This window comes from Podarcis vaucheri (genome assembly GCF_965113315.1).
Source record: "Podarcis vaucheri genome assembly, chromosome: 7".
Classification (NCBI taxonomy): Eukaryota; Metazoa; Chordata; class Lepidosauria; order Squamata; family Lacertidae; genus Podarcis; species Podarcis vaucheri.
Genome location: NC_138765.1, coordinates 47,772,365 through 47,791,041, shown reverse-complemented (window position 1 = coordinate 47,791,041; position 18,677 = coordinate 47,772,365). Strand labels below are relative to the sequence as shown.

General features: G+C 42.5%; 1 long non-coding RNA gene across 1 annotated transcript in view; it reads left to right on the top strand.

The window, feature by feature from the left end:
• The window catches only part of LOC309537523, a 940,942-nt gene that overhangs the window by 428,793 nt on the left and 493,472 nt on the right, over positions 1 to 18,677 (top strand). The gene's annotated exons all lie outside the window — the stretch shown is intronic.

Below are 18,677 nucleotides of genomic sequence, written 5' to 3'. Positions count from 1 at the left end.
TTTGCTCATTTCTTATTGTAGAGCCTTGTTGTTATTCTTCTTTCTTTCTTTTATTTTTTTAAAATAATTTTTATTAACCGGCCAATCACATCAAATCAAATCACATCACATAAATTCCGAATTACAAAGCCGAATTTTAAATTTTGTTGAGGGAACCCATATTTCAAGATCTGAAGGGGGATTCTGATTATCTTCTTGCTACTGTGTTAATGTCCAAATCAGTCCAAACAAAGTTCATAATTCTATCCAGACTTATCTTGCTGTTTCCACATCACATCTTGTTCATATATTTTCTCTTTTTTCTTTATGATCTCTTCTGATAGTCTCCTTAAGCCGATAAACACCAATAATAATCCTGTGTGGGTTTTTCCGTTCTTCCAGTCCTCAAATCGAGATGGTTTCCATATATCATCACCTTCATAGATAACAGTGCTCTTTCCATCATTAATTACAGAACTGTTCTTAGGTCCCACTGAGGAGTTTCATCCACAATATAAAAACAGCTCTATTTCTCTATTTCTCCTCTCAGACTTAAGTCCTCCGACAGAACTTCCCAATATGGCAACGGTATTTTTAACTGCGTCATTCCAAAGCCCTTATACATTCCACGCTCTTCTTAAAACATGCTCTGGTTCAAAAGTTTATCTCCACACAGCCTTAAAACCACAGCTTAAGTCCTTAAAACGACATTTCTGACTTGTGGGTGGGGGGGATTCTTGTTTAATCACATAAAGGAAAGAAAGGAAAGTTTTTTCCCCTCCCCCATCAGTCCCTTTGCCATACCGAGTCTTGGCGTATCTTCTCATGATCTATACTTGTTCCTCCGACTCGTCTTGTTTTATCAGAGATCTCTTCTGTTAGCAGTCTTTACTCCCTCTTCTTCCTTGAAATATGTGCATTAGCTTCATCCAAATTATTTCTTTTGAAGTTCTTGCAGCTAGGGGCGCGGATCAGAGACGGCGTCCAGGAGTGCCGAAATCCCACAGGAGGGCATTGTGCCTAGTGCCCCCATCCCCACAAATTCGGAGGTGGTATAGGGCACAGCAGGCAAGGGCACTCTGCCACCATAATTCTGGGGGGGGGGGTAGGGAGGCTATTTACTCCCATCACAGCCTCCAATTTACCTCGTGTGGGTCGGAGAGATGTTATTGTCAGCCATCTCCTGATGCGCCCCTAGTGGTCCCTCTGTTGCTATTCTTCTTTCTAATCACATGTCTTCATTCTGGCTGGAGAGCAATGTTTTGTGTGCTGGTGACACGGACAATATTGTAAAACACCTTCCACACAATGTCACTATTGTAGAAAGTGTGTTCTCCCTGAAATGAGAGCACGTGTTGCGGTGGGGTCCGCCGAGCCATCCCTCTGTTGCCAGGCAGGGTTGAATATGCTGACCTGGGGCATTTGATTGGAAGGCTGGGTTGCTGGGGCAAATTGCATGTTGCAATGTGGCGGGTGGGATCGAAGGTTTTAAATACTCAGGCACTCAGCTTATTGCTTTCTCTTTCACTGAGTGCATCAGATCACCCGCCTGCCCACCCTGAGTTCAGGGTGTTTTGGTTGACGTTGCTATGCCTGTCATGGGGTTGTCTGCCATTGGGGCAGGGGCCTGGTAGGAATTTTGTCCATTTGGCTGATTGGCTGATGCCATTTGGTTTTCGCCTACTACATAGCAAATCGTCACAACTTGTAAGGTTGCGGTTAGGCATTGGTTATAAATTGGTTGGAGGAGGGGTAAGGATAGGCTGGGCCTGCCCCTCCAATGCTGGTGCGGAAGGGAATTCTGTTAAAGGAATCCAGGGGCTTGCCACGATTTCATCCGAATCCCTGAAATGGGGCTAGGGCCAGCAAGCCCTGGGGAGCATGTGGGTGAGCGGTGAGGGCCTGTGACTCAGCTCCGTTGCTCCCCAATATTGTTTTCCCTTCACTGGCTTCCGAGGGAGTTCAGAAGTCAGTTCCGGCCTAGGCGGGGGGAGAGATAGTCTTAACCAATGCCTAAGCAACCACTCACAGGTATGTAATTTAATAAAGTTGTGGCCAAAATTTTGCTAAAAACCTTAAACAAAAATTATGTGTGAGTTGTGAGTTATTTTGAGGGGTGGCTTGGGGACCTCGACACGCAACTATGCCATACATTTCACAAAGATCAGTTTTTATTTTATTGTGATACAATAAAAAGTGTTCTGATAACTGCAATCTTCTAGAATAGTGATGGAATGCTAACAGTGTGATGTAAAGCATATGGGTTGGTGGGAGGAACCCAGACCTAGGAGCTATGGAGCTAGAAACAGCTAATCTCTTCTACAATTCTGCACCTCACAATGCTTCCACAGTTGATGCTTGTTAAATTTGCTACCCAAGGCTGTATATGACATGACAGTCATGCATTCTGGCCCATCTGGGGTCAACAAATCAAGAATGAGTGTGTTCTGCGTTTTGCATTTAGCCAAATAAGTTTTTGACCTGGATTAAATCAATAGGCTAGAGAATAATTTAATGAGAAGAAGACACTAATAATATTTTTCTTGGTTCCTTTTCCAAAGAAATTAGTTCGTGTGGCACACTTTATCTTATTTAAAATGTGAAGATGTCTCAGAATCTTCTTTAATGTGGAAAAATAAACTCTGTGCAATGTGGAGCTATATTTAAATAACATTATTAAATCAGATTTAAACATCAATACCAGTTAGCATTCCTTTAACTCTGCTCTACTTCAAGCTAATGAAAACCTTACAGCAGTTCTTAAAGCCCCTGCACTATTGATTACCAAGTACTGTAATTTGCAGTTGGGGAGTGGAGAGACAACTTTCTTTTACACAAACATGCAGAGGATCATGTTTTCTACCCATTCCAAATGCTGTGTAAAGTAATAATTGCAAATGAACTAAACTGAAGCCTGTTGAGATGCCACCTTCACAGGATTTCAGCAAAACAATGTAATATATAATGAAGTTTGAAGAAATTCCCAGGAAGACGCTTATGAGCAGCACTTATTTTGTTAATTCAGCTTGATAACAAACGGGTGCCTTTTTGTTTTTGTTTGTTTGTTTTTAAGCACAGTAATTGTGCATCTGCTTCCAAAAACAGGTGAAAACTTTTCTCAACAGCAGGGAACATTTAAAAGCATAATTCCTGAAGTCATAATTACCATGCATGCCTATGCCAATTTCTTAATGAATTCATATTCCTACAAAGGCATTCTGGGATCTCTCTCTCTCTCTCTCTCTCTCTCTCTCTCTCTCACACACACACACACACACACACACACACACACACAGAGTGTGGATCGCACAAGAGAAGGCCATTGCTTGCAAATACCTGTTTTCTGATGTAGAGAAATAAATATCCTTTAGAACATCCAAATTTCTTACGAAGGCTCTACAAATTTGTGTAACAAAATTTAAAAGGGGTTTGGGAAATGATTAATCCTGTAAAGGTCAGTAGAAATGTAACCACTATTAGTAGCAATATTCTTCTTATTTTTATGTGTAAGGTTGTTTTCTAAAACCCAGTAAACTGAACCCCCCCTCTCTCTGTGTGTGTCTGTATTGTCTGTTAATTTCAGTCTGTTCATGAAAGACCATCTAGTAGTTTATATTAATCACAAACTCAATCATTTTATTTTATTTTTTCCTCTTGTAGGCAAAATTCCACCAAGCACACGAAAAAGATATATCTGCAGGCAGGCGCAGAGGAACCCCAGTGTTTTCAGAAGTACAACCCTCCAAATCTTGGAATGAAATGAAAGAACCAAATCCAAAAGTCCAAGCCCACTCCAATCCAGTTGCAGAACACCTGAGAAATAGCATCCCTACTCACCAGTGGCGTAGCGTGGGGGGTGCCAGGGGTGCCGGCCGCACCGGGCGCAACATCTGGAGGGGGCGCGAGTCCAGAGGGAAGGGACAAGTTCTTTCCTCCGCCGGGCTCCCCGCTGCCACCGCCAGCCTTGCGCCCTAGCGCGCGCGCGCGCCCCGCAGCTGCTGCGGCTGCGCTCCACTCACTGCTCGCAGGAGGAGCAGCCGCTGCAGCAGCGCCGACGCCACCACCGATGCCTGGCCGGGCACGGGCAGCCTCCGCACCCCGCCGCCGCCGCCATCCCCTCGGCCCAGGCACAGGCGGCGGCTGCTTCTGCTGACTGGGAGGGAGGAGAGCTCCGAGGGGCCTCGCTGCGCCCTGCGCTCCCCCAAACCCTCCGAGAGGAAGCCGGCAGGCGGGTGAGGGTCTCCCGGGAGAAGGGGGCGCCGCTGGCTCCGGCTCTCAGCGCAAGCCTCAGCCGCGGGGGGGGGAGGACGGAGCACGGCTGGAAGCCCCCGGAGCCGGCCGGGAGGAGGAGAGGCGCTCGCCAAGCCCGGATCTGGAGCTCCACCTACAGCCCAAGGAGAGGAGGGGGCAGGGAGGCACCCGAGGGGAGGGGGCTTCGGCTGCCTCGGCCCGCGGGGGCTCCGCAAATAATAAATTTAATAAATTCCTGCTGAGCCTTTGGGGGGTGGTCCTTGGCTCCTTCGCTCGCCCCCAGCCCCAGTGGCGTAGCGTGGGGGGGTGCAGTGGGGCCGGGCGCAACATCTGGGGCGGGCGCTCGCACTTGAGTGCTAAAATCCACGGGTTAGGGGGCGCAAATTACTTGCCTTGCCCCAGGTGCTGACAACCCACGCTACGCCACTGCTACTCACCCCCCTGCCCCAGCTGCCCAAAGGTGGGTGGGCAAGATGCTACAAACTGCAAAGAGAAAAGATGAGGGTGGTACCAGCCTCACAATGCAAGCAACAATGCCAATATGATTGGTCCATTAGCCTGAAAAGGGACATTAGAAAATGTGACAAAAGCAGTAGTATCATAATCAGGAAAGCTAAGGTACTATTCTCCACATGTGACTGTATCTTAAGATTAGAAAAGAAAGAGAAACTTAAATTAACAGTATTTACTGTTCCAAGGTAGAACGAGTACTCTGCATTCAGAAGGTTCTGTCTTTAATTCCTGGTATCTCCAAATCTTTAAAAAATATTATTTAGCATAAAGGCAATTTCATTATCACCTTGACTATCCAGAAAGGATTGTTCAGGATCACCACAGCAAAGATCATTATAAATCATATGGAAAAAAATACATGAAATAGTTATCTATTTCTTAGACTCATTTGGGGGGGGTCCCCTCTGTTCCAGTACAGTGGTACCTTGGGTTACATATGCTTCAGGTTACATACGCTTCAGGTTACAGACTCCGCTAACCCAGAAATAGTGCTTCAGGTTAAGAACTTTGCTTCAGGATGAGAACAGAAATTGTGCTCCGGCGGCACGGCAGCAGCAGGAGGCCCCATTAGCTAAAGTGGTGCTTCAGGTTAAGAACAGTTTCAGGTTAAGTACGGACCTCCGGAACGAATTAAGTACATAACCTGAGGTACCACTGTAATTCAATTTTCCACATGTAGTGCATTGCATGTCTGACATCAGAGGTGGGGTGGGGTATTTTAAAATTTGCATAGAAATGTTTGTTTTCAAGTGATTTTGATAAAAGTTTAATGAAAGCCAGCCTATTAGATCCAGAGCTTTTCCTTCCGTAAAACCATGTCAGCTTTGGAAACATGTTATGTTTACACTTTCAGGTTGCTGCAGTCTATCAATTAGTAAACATGCCTCTGAAATTGCCCATTTAGAACAACATTTTTACACCATCTACAGTCTTGTAAATCAGAATGCTGACAACAGGAAATGGCAGCTGTGGAATGAGAAACTGGTGAAAATGCAGCAATCCTGAATTTTAATATAATATAAACTGTGTCAGCAAATTTTGGGTGAATAGCAGGATTTCATCAGAGCAGAACGGATTATGTTATTTTATATTCAGTTATTTTCTGGTAAATTAGACCACTTCCCCCATTTCTGTAGGATAAGGCTTTTGAGTTAATGTAGCAACCTAAAGAACAGCATAGGTGACTGAACAACATGAAATTAATTGCCACAATGTTAAGAGTGCAAAACAATAATTCTAAACATTGGAAATCCAACTGTGTTCATATACCAGCGAAGGAGATTCCCATTAGATACTGCAAGTTTTTGATTCCACAAATATAGGCACTGATCTTAGGAATAATAACCATAACTTTTTTGCATGGAATATCCTCACAGGTCTTAAAGGACTTGTTTCGCTAGGCAAAAGCAGGGTGGGGTGGGGAGGTTGGTGTGATGCAAACACACACGCAGGAGCTCTGGATTGGGGCCACTGGTGCATTTGCATCATACCAACCTACCTGCCACCTTCTTTCTGGCAAGCAAATGTGACCCACCAGCTGGGATGCTAGTATCTTGGCTGCACCACACCCAGTGAAATGCTTCTGTAATTATATAGGTATTTCAAGGCTTAGACTTTCAGAGAGGATACTTTGAAAGGAGATGGAGTGTCTTGAAGTCATTTTCACATTGTATGAAACAAGACCTGTGTCTGGTGATTTCTGAATTATAAGCAGCTATCAGTTGAAGGACTGATATACACAGCAAATATCCATCATGTGCATTTCTTTTTGGAAGGCACATACTATTGCAAATCATCTTGGGAACATGATTATTTGCTGCTTTCATGGCTGGAGAGATAAAGCATCAAAGCTGGTTGTTTGATCCAAGAAGTGATTACTGGAGTGGGGAGGAGACTATGAAGAAAATGGTGATTGTGTTTGTAATGTACTTTAAGTCAACATTTATACACTTACTGCCCCCTGTTACCTAAATGTCAATCAGCTGTAAAAGCTGGAAGCAGGCATCTGCTATTATAGTGGAATTGGAGCCGTGTTGCAAAGCTGAAACCATTTTCTTGGAAAACCAGAGCAGAACAGCAGAAACAGTGCACAGCTTTACAGGATAATTGACAGGAGCCACCTTTAGGTGTTAGCCAAATCAGACTCCACATGAAGTTGTAAAGACATGACACTGGTCTTGCTCCTACTATTGCATGGGCCTCCTGTCCCTGATAATATTATGTTTAGTGTGGACAACTGAAAATGGGAAATCTATATGCATTGACCTTCATGGGATCATACATTGTTTCCAATTCAGTGGAAACCTACATGCACAGAAATCTATGCACTTATAGACCTTTGTAAATGTCAATAAGTGGGTGTCAGGAGCAGATCCAGGGCCCACACAACATTGGGGTATGTCTAGCATAGGGGTCCTGCAATCCCTTCTGCTGTAAGGTAAAGGTAAAGGTACCCCTGCCCAAACGGGCCAGTCTTGCCAGACTCTGGGGTTTGTGCGCCCATCTCACATTTATTGGCCGGGGGCCAGCGCTGTCCGGAGACACTTCCGGGTCACGTGGCCAGCGTGACAACGCTGCTCTGGCGAGCCAGAGCCGCACACGGAACGCCGTTTACCTTCCCGCTGGTAAGCGGTACCTATTTATCTACTTGCCCCCGGGGGTGCTTTCAAACTGCTAGGTTGGCAGGCGCTGGGACCGAGCAGCGGGAGCGCACCCCGCCGCGGGGATTCGAACCGCCGACCTTTCGATCGGCAAGCCCTAGGCGCTGAGGCTTTAGCCCACCCGCGTCCCTTCTGCTGTAGATCCCAACAAAATATAAAGGGACAAATCAACGCATCAAACATTAAAATGTTCCAGAAACAGGGCTAGCTTCAGAAGTTTATGAAAAGTCATATCATTGTTTAACTCTTTGACAACTGATGGGAGGGCATTCCACAGCAAGGTCATAGACAATCATTGTCCACTTACTTTTGGGCATCGTGGGTGGGTGGGTGGAACCTACTGGGTGGGTGAGTGGGTGAGATGCTCTCTGGCCAACTGCTCTGGTGGCTCCTAGCACAGCTGGCTTGAATGCAGCAGCAGCAGCGGACCAGAGCGAAGACTGTGCCCACTCAGTCTGCTGCTGCAGCCCAGCCTGTCTCACTACGACCATGATCAGCTTTTTTCTTTTCTTTTTTGGGGTAGCATAACCTATCACCCTCTGCCATGGTTGGATGTGGCCAAAAGGAGTTGGCCCACCATGAAGTCTGAAGGCACCCCCACCTCCAATTTCCTGCAGTCATGCCAGGCTGCAACTGCCACTCCTCAAAAAGTTTTCACTGCCTCAAATATGCTTTGCCCCTTTATAATGAATGATTACACCTAAATGAATTCGTCAGCCATGCAGATAAAATGAGTAGACTACATGTGGAGTCTCATTGTGGACTATTCCTTGCTGTAACATAATAAATTCCTTCAAGGTAGCTGTAGAATCTTTGTTACAGGGGGTGGCAATACCACTCATAGAAGTACATAGAGTTATGCGCAATTCTAGGTTCATCATGACCTGAAACAGCATCCAGCTTTTCCTCTTTTTCAATGCTTTAAAGCTGAATGAAAGCGATAGTTTTCTCAAAGTGTTGCAGGCATTGTTGCCTTTAGCATGCATATTATTCCCACTACTAAAGCAGATTTTGGAAGCCGTTGCAGCATTTCAAAAACCTGCATCAAGCAATGAGAGTGAAACAAAAGAGATGTCTGTCTGCACTGCAGATGGGGGAGAAATGTGGTTTGGTTTGAATTGGAATGAGACACTACATAAATTCACACTTCCTAAAGAAATACAAAAACCAAACAGCTTCAAAATTTGTACTTTGCAGAAATCAATTCTATTAGGGAAAAAATGCTTGCAAAAATGTGTATACTAGGAGAAATGCACAATAAAAAGCTGTCAAATTTGTGAGGACTTTTTTTTTCAAGAAAAAAGTGTTGAACTGAAGACTGTAAAAATAATAAAAAAGCAACATTGACAAACTCATCCATCTTTAGTATGTACCAAGGGCAATGATGCCCCTGTAATACCACTTACAACTCTCTTAAAAATATCTCTCTCTAGCCCAAGTTAAATGGGCTGTAGATCTTGCACTATAAATCTTTTTTAATGTATCCATTGGACTAACATAAGTGTAATGGAAGGACTCGTTCCTACAAAATATATGGGTAAAAAAATTACTTTGAAATGAATATCGAAAGATTCCGCTTATCTTACCCCAGGAGAGAATGACTTCCAAAGCTGTGCTCTCTATTTAAAGATGACTCCCTGCTGACAGCTTAGAGAAAACAAACTATCACAAAGTGATTCACTCTCATTATAGGCTATTAAAAGTTCTTTTCAACATGAGCGGCAACATCCTTTACAAATGCAACTTCATAATATGGCTCCAAAACCCTATTATAAATACTATCATATATAATGCAGCGGAATTAATAACATCCTTTAATGTGCATTTAATACTGCAGTTATAATTGGAATTTTTATTTCAAATGATACACCCATACAATGCACCAAAGGTCTTCTCATTTTCATCTTATTGTGCATATATATAAATCTGTGGCCACAGAAGTCTTTTTGGTTTCACCCACTTCTTAACTCTTAACATTTTTCAGTGTTTTTTGCTGTTCTTAATTAGTTCAGTAGGAGAAAATGTCTGGAAGGTCATATAAAATATTTGGAAATGGGAATACAAATAACTATATGGTGGACATTTTTTTCTGAAGTAACAAAGAAAAATAAATGAATTAGTGATGGTGCAGGCAGGGAGTTTAAACTTTCTATCAAAAGTAAGTGTGGAAGAAAATAAAATATTTGCTGAAGTTCAAATGGGAGGGGCAGTTTTGAAAATTTTAAGAGTTCCATACCAACTCCTTTCTTTGAAGAAAAAAGTTAGCTTCATCTGACAGGGTAAGAACAGCAGCTCCATGCAGAATTCAGCCCTGTGGCTGGCTGTAATTTAGATGAGCTTAGCATCTTCAAATCCTTTACCAAAGAACTGAGATGATGTTAAAATGTGGCCTTTCCTTCTATAGTCTATGGTCAACAATTGTGATCGGTCATGACAGGATTTGTTTGCATTTCTGAAGTGCAGCAATTTTGCTAGTCTGATTGATGCTCTTTGGTGATAGATTGGTGGATGGTGTGTGTGTGTGTATCAATCAATCTATCTCTCTAGTACTTTTTTCCTAGAAAAATAGGTGCCAGTATTAACCATGAAGTTGCTACTATAAGTACCATATTTGTAAAGAACAAAAAAAGAGGTACCAGCACAGCGTACCCTTGAGTGCCCACTAAAAAAATCACTGTACTTATCTACACACACACACATTTTAAACTATAGCTTTCATCCTTCTGCCTTTGTTCTGCATCACTGGCAAACCTTTAAAAATTCAGTTAGCTGTAATCATTTCCTACTAAGGGGCACAGCATCTTTCAGACAATGATGATGGAGTCACCTTTGAATGAGTGCAAATGAATCAAAATTATCTGCCAGTCTCCACTCCCAGGATTAGTCTCAATAAACCGGTGTGTAGTCCAAGAACCTGACCAGAATGTGAAGAATGGCCATTAATAACAAATAAGCTCTCTGTTCTTTTTGGAAGAAGATTCATTTCAATCAGATTAATTGGTTTACCTTCTGCCCTCCACCTGCCCCTTGGCATAAATAATCTGACAATTTTGCTGGGTAACTCTTCTCCAAGAAAGTAAAAGGGGGCTCTTCACTATGGATTGGGTCAGGACAGCATAAGACCAGGGATTTAACTCCAGTGTTACCTCTCCAGCCTCAAAACCTGCAGTAAACCTACAGCAGGAGGTGTCCACCAACACAAATGGTTCAATCGGGACTGCGGTCTGGATGCAAAGCATCCTCCTTTATGAAGTATGGTACCAATCCTGATACTTCCCTTTGAGTTGCTATTTACATTTTTAAAATGTATATCTATTTTTAAAAATAGATACATGAAATGCACTTTTCTCACAGAGGGATGCATCCAAGTAAATCCTATGCTGAGTAATTAATTAACCTGTTAGTTATACCCATTAACTTCAAAAGGGTCTACTCTGAGTAGGACTAGTACTGGTGGTAACCTGGAGTCTTGTTTGTTGTTGCCCATCTAGTCTGGCATCCTGTTCTCACAGTGGACAATCAAATGTCCATGGGATGCCCCCAAGCAGAACATTAGCACAACAGAATTCCCTTCTCCTGAAGTTTCTAGCAACTTCCAACAGATACAGCCTCTGATCATAGTGAAAGAGTATAGCCATTGCAACTAGTAGCCTTGAAGCTGTCTAATCTTCTTTTTAAAGCCATCAAAAGCTGTTGACCATCACAGCCTCTTGTGAGAATGAGTTCCATAGTTTAACTATCTGCTTCATAAAGAAGTACTTTCCTTTGTCTGTCTTGAATCTTTCAACATTCAGTGTTTTTTGTTTTGTTTTTGTTTTGTTTTGTTTTTTGTCTCTAAGTTCTAGTGCTATGAGAGCCAGTGTGGTGTAGTGGTTAAGAGCGGTAGTCTTGTAATCTGGGGAACCGGGTTCGAGTCTCCGCTCCTCCACATGCAGCTGCTGGGTGACCTTGGGCCAGTCACACTTCTTTGAAGTCTCTCAGCCCCACTCACCTCACAGAGTGTTTGTTGTGGGGGAGGAAGGGAAAGGAGAGAATGTTAGCCGCTTTGAGACTCTGGAAGGGGAGTGAAAGGCGGGATATCAAATCCAAACTCTTCTTCTTCTTCTTTTCTCTATCTACTTTTGCCATACATGTCTATCATGTCACCTCTTACTCATTTTTATTCTTACTACACTTCTTCACAATGTTCCAGCTTTCATTTACCCATGGCCTCTTGTAAAGAAGGAAGCAGGAACATGAGAGTATGCTTTTAGGAGATTGACTTTAGCTCAGCAGTAGAACACACTCTTCATTTGCAGAAGGTCCCATGGTCAAACCCTGGGATCTCCAGGTAGGACTGGAGAAGACCTCAATCTGTAACCCCAGAAAGCAACTTCCTTTTTATGTAGATGATCCAGTGACTGGCCAATGCTCTGACTTGTTACAAGCCAGCTTTCTACATTCTGCCACTTTGCAAGATAAACTGAGGTGAGGAACATTTTTCAGTCAAAGGACCACATTCCCTTCTGGCCAAGCCTCTGCGAGCCACATGCCAGCAGTGGGTGGGGGAAGACAATGAATGTAAATTCTGCCTATGTATATTAGATTGTAGTTTGAATATTGTGTATCAGAGTTCATTCCAGGTAGGAGAATGTGAAGCCGGGTTAGTAAGAGGTGTGGCTCAGGGGAAAGTCCCAAAGGCCAAACAGAGAGGCCCAGAGTCCCCCCAGACCTGAGTTTCTCCAAACCTGAGGTAGGCTATGGGTAGCACTGAATGCTTGTCTTGGATCACTCAAGATAGTTTCTGGAATACCTGTTGCTATTGAAAATGGCATCCAGCTTACTTTCTTCCATGAATAGCTTACTCTATTTATTTTATTTTTTCAGAAAGATGGGTTGCAGGATGCAAAAACGTTTATTTTAATGTGTTCACAATGATGTTTTTAATGCCACATTTCTATTTTCTCATATTATTATGCCCTTTGGCAGTGAGCCAGCCATATGTGCGTGAAGGAGTGATGTGGGCACTACTCCCTTATGGGCTTTAAGTAGCCTGTTGTGCTGCATATGGGGATAAAGGCTGCTTGATGAGGGAGGAATCAGTCAGATAAACTAAAAGGTGTGAATCATGTCCTTTAAATGACTTTAAAAGAGACATTATTAAATGGTGCAATGCCAACATCAAGACTGGCAATGTGGAGACCAGCTGTAATTATCTACTTTACTTTTAATTAGCTGAGTTTTACTCTGTTCCCTTCAGTTCATTGCTGATGAGCAAAATATCCTATTTTATTGTTGAATAGAATAGGAATACCAGCTAGCTGAGTAATGTCTACACTGACTTATAGAAGCTCCCTCAACAGGATTCTTTTGCATATATATATAATTATTTATTATTAAGAAAGAAAACACTATTTAAATATGCTTAAATGTGCAAATTCATTAATTATTGTATCATATCTTGGTTCCAGGGAATGGGAATTAGGGGCACTGCGGTGGTTCCAGTCCTACGTTCAGGACTGAATCCAGAAAGCCATAGCCATAAACACACACAAACACACACACACAAACCAAAAACAAAACTGGAACATCCTTGGGAAGAATTTGTTATTTGGGGATCCCAAGCAGGATTAGCAGTTGTGCTACCTGCTTTAGAAGTCTGCTCCCAAAATTTACATTACAAACCATGACTCATTTATTTTTTGAAGGGACACTGAATTGTGTAGCCTCCAGCCTTTTCACCACTCAGGAAAGCAAGGAGGACAAACCATTATGTACCTATGAAGTGCCAATTTGCCACTTCATTCATTACATATGACATTCAACATGAACCTATTATTCAGTGAAAGGATGTTTGTTCAGTAGAAAAGAAACACTTCCTCATCCTTGTTTTGTTAGTGAGGATGTCTGCTGAATATGAGAAATAAATTATCAGCAAGATGATTCAGGGATAAAAAGTAAGCCTTTTTTGCTTTGGTAGAAATCACTGGTTTAACTCTGTTAATTGGGATGAATGCTCGTATTTTCACACAAAGGTGCTTTACAACAAAGAAAAAGGAGAGAAGTATTCATTGTACAGCATGAATTCTCCAAAGAGAATACTTATCTGTTCTAAAGGCTTTTGTATTCTCTTCTTGGCAGAAGTAGAATAAGTACTTTAATGTTTCAATGTATTGCTAGATCTTTATATATTGTTTCCGTCTCTTGAATGGGTTGTTTGCATTAATGTATTTTCTTTTATATATTTTATATATTTAGTAATTTATTTATGATTGTATATGTGAATGAAAGACATTTTAAGAATATCTTGTTGGACCTTCTATATAATTTGGAAAGTTGATTGTTTGCTATGCATTTGGACATGTCTTAAGATATTGTAAAGAAATGACGCTTCCCAAGATCACAGAGCAGACTTTTGTCGGTTAATTTGATGCCATTTTGAATCAAGATGGTGGACTGACTTTTCAAAACTGCATTGGTTTTAAAACCTCTCTCTCTCTCTCTCTCTCTCTCTCTTTCTTTCTTTCTTTCTTTCTTTCTTTCTTAGAATTCCCAAGGGTGAGGCTGCTAGTATACCATGTTTTAGTTTGTGACAGATGTAAGCAAGCAAATGATTAAGATGAAAACCATGGTCCTGATCCAGACAAAGGTGATTGTTATTCAAAGGTTTGTCAAAAGCAAACCTTAATGCAACAGGAGAACAACAATATATGAGACCTGGAAGACTTTGAGGAATTAGGCATACATCTCAACCTAACAAACTATCCTTAAACCTGTAGTTTGTCTGAACCTACACAAATAATCATTACATTTCACTGTGATTTGTCTGAAACAAGCCAACAATACTCTGCTGTACAGAATAGCAAGCACTGGAGAGGGTGGATCAAACTTCTCTCTTGCCTTTTATTCAATTGGAAGGGGCTGAAATCTTGACTCAAGTGAATGAATGAGTGACTGGATCGGGGTGGAGAACCTCAGGACTGGGTGTCAAATGCAGCCCTCCAGGCGTCTCTAACGGACCCTTATAATTCTGTGCAGGCCACATCCTCTCCTCAGACACAAGACACTTTCCCTCTCCACAGGATACACACTTCACCAGTCCTACTGAGTGACAGATGTTGTTGTTGTTGTTTAATCGTTTAGTCGTGTCTGACTCTTCATGACCCCATGGACCAGAGCATGCCTGGCACTCCTGTCTTCCACTGCCTCCCGCAGTTTGGTCAAACTCATGCTGGTAGCTTCGAGAACACTGTCCCACCATCTCGTCCTCTGTCGTCCCCTTCTCCTTGTGCCCTCCATCTTTCCCAACATCAGGGTCTTTTCCAGGGAGTCTTCTCTTCTCATGAGGTGGTCAAAGTATTGGAGTCTGAGCTTCAGGATCTGTCCTTCCAGTGAGCACTCAGGGCTGATTTCCTTAAGAATCTTCTCCATGGTACTCTCAAGAATCTCCTCCAGTGACTGAAAGATAGAGAGGGCCAAGAGAGCCAGTAGCGTATTGTGCAAAGTTAAGGTTTGCCCACTTTTACCTATGGATCCACCCACCAATAAAATGCAACCCCCGAAAGGTCACTCAGAAAGGAATGCAGCCTGCAGTCTGAAAAAGTCTTTCCTCTTTAGGCTAGATTCTCAAAGGTAGGCTTGAGGAATGGATACTCAAAAGTAGAGCGAAAGATAGTGGTAATTACTACACACACATTTTATTTTACTGAGCTCAAGTGAAACATTCTGCTAAAGGATTCTCTGAGAAAGCTAAGAAAATCCAGATGCTTTGCACAGTGGACTAGAGGAAGCTCACTGATCATTAAAGGCACATTTCAGCTCAACCCTAATCTAAAGTACTCAGTGATGCTCCTGACTAGGGCAATGCATATGACCAAAGTATAAAGCATTCTGTATGGGTTTCATATGTACCAGCTTATCTCTCTTTGTTTGCATTCTGACCTTATTATGCAACAGTGCTACTCTTGGGTACAGTAAGATGTGAAAGAGAGGCTGCTTAACTGCAAAATGGAAAGGAGTCAGGCCCCAAAGGAAGACAATGGTGAATGTCATTAAGGATGGGACAGTGATAAACTGATAGGGACAGTGCTATTGCACACATGCTCTGCTTGTAGGCTTCTTCTAGGCATCTGGTTGGCCACCATAAGAACAGAATCCTGCACTAGATAAGCTTCTGGAATTTCCTAGCAAGGTAATCTAATGGTGCCCAGCTCAGTGGTAGAACATAGATGTTTTACATGCAGGAGGTCCTAGGTTCAATCCCTGGCATTGTCAGGTGGGGCAGGGAAAGATTTTTTGCTTGAAACCCTGGAGAACTGCTCTAGGGTCTTTCTTGGTATAAGGGTGCTTTCTATCTTCTCATGACTTGCTGCCACCATCTGCACCCCAGTCCAACTTATTAGATGGAGCAACTGTCTGGGATTTCACCATGACCTAGTGGGATCTCAGGGAGGGGTGGTTTATCAGACTTCAAATCAGAAAACGGATTCCCATCCTAATGTCATGCCATCCCTGCTTGTAGAGAAGATTGTGGCGTGTTTTCACCCACACTTGTGTTAGCCTGGTTATTTTTCCTTGTCCAGCTCAGGAAGTTGTTTAATGTTCCTGCCTTGCAACCCAGCACACCATGAAGTCCCCTGGCACAGACCTATTGAAATAGACAGGAGCTGCCAAACATTTCAATGAGGTTTGCACAAAAAGTGCTTCCTGGGAATTTTTTGTCCCCCTGATAAATTAGTGGGGAAAGGGTTTCTGCTTGGATTTGCAGCTTAGACATAGAAATGTCTTGGGCCATGGGGCTTGATCTGAAGTCAGCTAGGCAAAAGTTCACATCGTGTGAGCTCCAGATTTTTACTCCAAAGGAAAGGCCATCAGAGGCTGCTGTGTTTTGTGTCAGAATCTATTATCTTCACGTTTCTTTGTCTAGGCACAGTGAAAGTCCACCCTCCTGTTCCCTTGGCAGCACTGGAAAGGAAAGGAAAAGATTTGACAATGACGCTCAGACTTCGGTCTTTAGAGCATACAATCCTCCCCACTTCATCTAAATTGTGTTTTAAGATTTCTAAAATGACTATTTTGTGCCTTTTCTGGTTTTTTCTTTTATAGATTTATTCCAAAGCACCTGACCTCCAGCCTGCCAGAATATTACTGCTACATGTGGAAGATGCCTACATACACATAGAACACACTTTTTACCTCAGAAAAACCAGTAAGATGCTTACTTTTATTTCAGCAGATTCCTTCAGCTTCATTTTGAAGAGACAGACTGATTTGCCTTATACCTGGCAAGAATAATAATATTGGGACTGAATAATCACTTCCTGGAAAGAACAGGTAGCGTAGACTTCTGAAAAATTAGCTGTTTATACACTTCAATAACAATCAACCTCACTCATGTAGTAACCCTGTAACAAAGAATCTTTGGAGCACTTTACTATAATTACATTTGCCTCATAGCCCCCTGCAAATGAGGTGGGAGTTTTAATAATAGCCTTGCAGTTTAGAAAACAGAAATTCATAGGCCTGATCCTTTTGAATACCTGCATAAACTCACGATAAATCTCTCTCTCTCTCTCTCGTTCTCTTTCACTGTTTCTTGATTTACAAGTTCTAGCAGGGGCACTTGTGCTACTATTTGGGTGCATTGAGCAGCAGCTTGCAGGAGGAAGAAACAAGTACAGTGGTACCTCGGGTTACAAACACTTTGGTTTACAGACTCCACTAACCCGGAAGTAGTACCTCAGGTTAAGAACTTTACCTCAGGATGAGAACAGAAATTGCATGGTGGCAGTGTGGCAGCAGTGGGAGGCCCCATTAGCTAAAGTGGTACCTCAGGTTAAGAACGGTTTCAGGTTAAGAATGGACCTCTGGAACTAAGTTCATAACCAGAGGTACCACTGTATTCTGCAGCAATAGATAACCCCTTAACATAAGAAGAGTCCTAGTGGATCAGACCAAAGGCCCAGCAACCTGTTTTCACAGTGCCCAAGCAGATACCTATATCAAGTAGCAAAAAAAAAAAAAAAAAAAAAGGCTTATTCTCCATTATACTGGGGAAATTGCCATGGGAAAATGTGTATATTAGCTTAAAATGCATAGAAAGCCTATTAAGAGAAACTTGCTCTAAAATGTTGATGAGTTTTCATGAGATTTTAAAAATAAATAAATTGCAAAGTGAGATTGGAATGTGGAAAAGTGAACTCAAGAATGAAAAGGAAGAGGAGAGAGAAACTGAAAATTGACAGATTCATCCATTCCTAATTGTGAGTGACTTAGCCATAGATATTCCACAGAAAACGTTATTCTCAATTTCCCCATTTGTTCTCAAATTTTCCCTGAGGAGGAAATTAAAAACAACAACACACACCATGTGAACGTTAGAGCATATTTGTTTCTAAGGATAACTCAACAAGACTGCAAAGGTTCAATCAACCCCACAGCACAGAAGTGAAAATCACCAGTGAGATCCTTTATTCCATTTTTGCTCACCTGTCAGAGGCCAAAATACACACAGGAAATTCCTTTCAGGTATGTAACCATCTATGGTGTGCTCATGGGACCAATAAGATGAAAATGATTTTCCAGCCAAACATATGGTTGCTAGGAGGGCAAACCCTAAAGAATGTGAAAGTGCTGATAGCTGCATCTAAAATTGGAATATACCATAGAGTAGCCACATTGTCCCTGAATTCCACATTCTGGGGGTATAGTGGGTGTATATTCTCAAGTTGCCACTGAATTGGGAAAGGGCTGTAGCTTAGTGGTAGGGCAAATGCTTTGCATGCGGAAGATGCCATGTTCATTCCCCCTTGCCCCATCTCTAGGTAGCACTGAGAGAGATAAAAGGCAGCGACTCTCCAAGGTTTCAGGCATAGGACACTCCCAGGCCTACCTAGATGGACTGAACCTTAGGCATCTCACTATAGCAGAGAAGACTATGACAAAGTGACTCACATGCCTTCTGTCCATGATTTAACTGTAGAGAGGCAACTTCAAGGCCCACTTGCTCTCATGTCTTCACATCCTGTATCTTGAAACCAAAGCTGAACCAGACAACCCTTCAAATGAGATACCCTTCCAATAGATAATTGTGCTCTGTAATGTTGAACACAGTGCCACTTTATGCCAGACTCAAAATGGGGCACTCTTTTTTTGGACAGACGTTTTCATTTGAAATCCTACCCAAATGTCCGCTCAAAGTTCACCCATATCACTGTATGTCACTCCAACCTAGGTGCCATCTGTTTAGTCCCTGACTCTCCTGTGGTTCCAGACAGAAGAGGAATGGTGGAGATC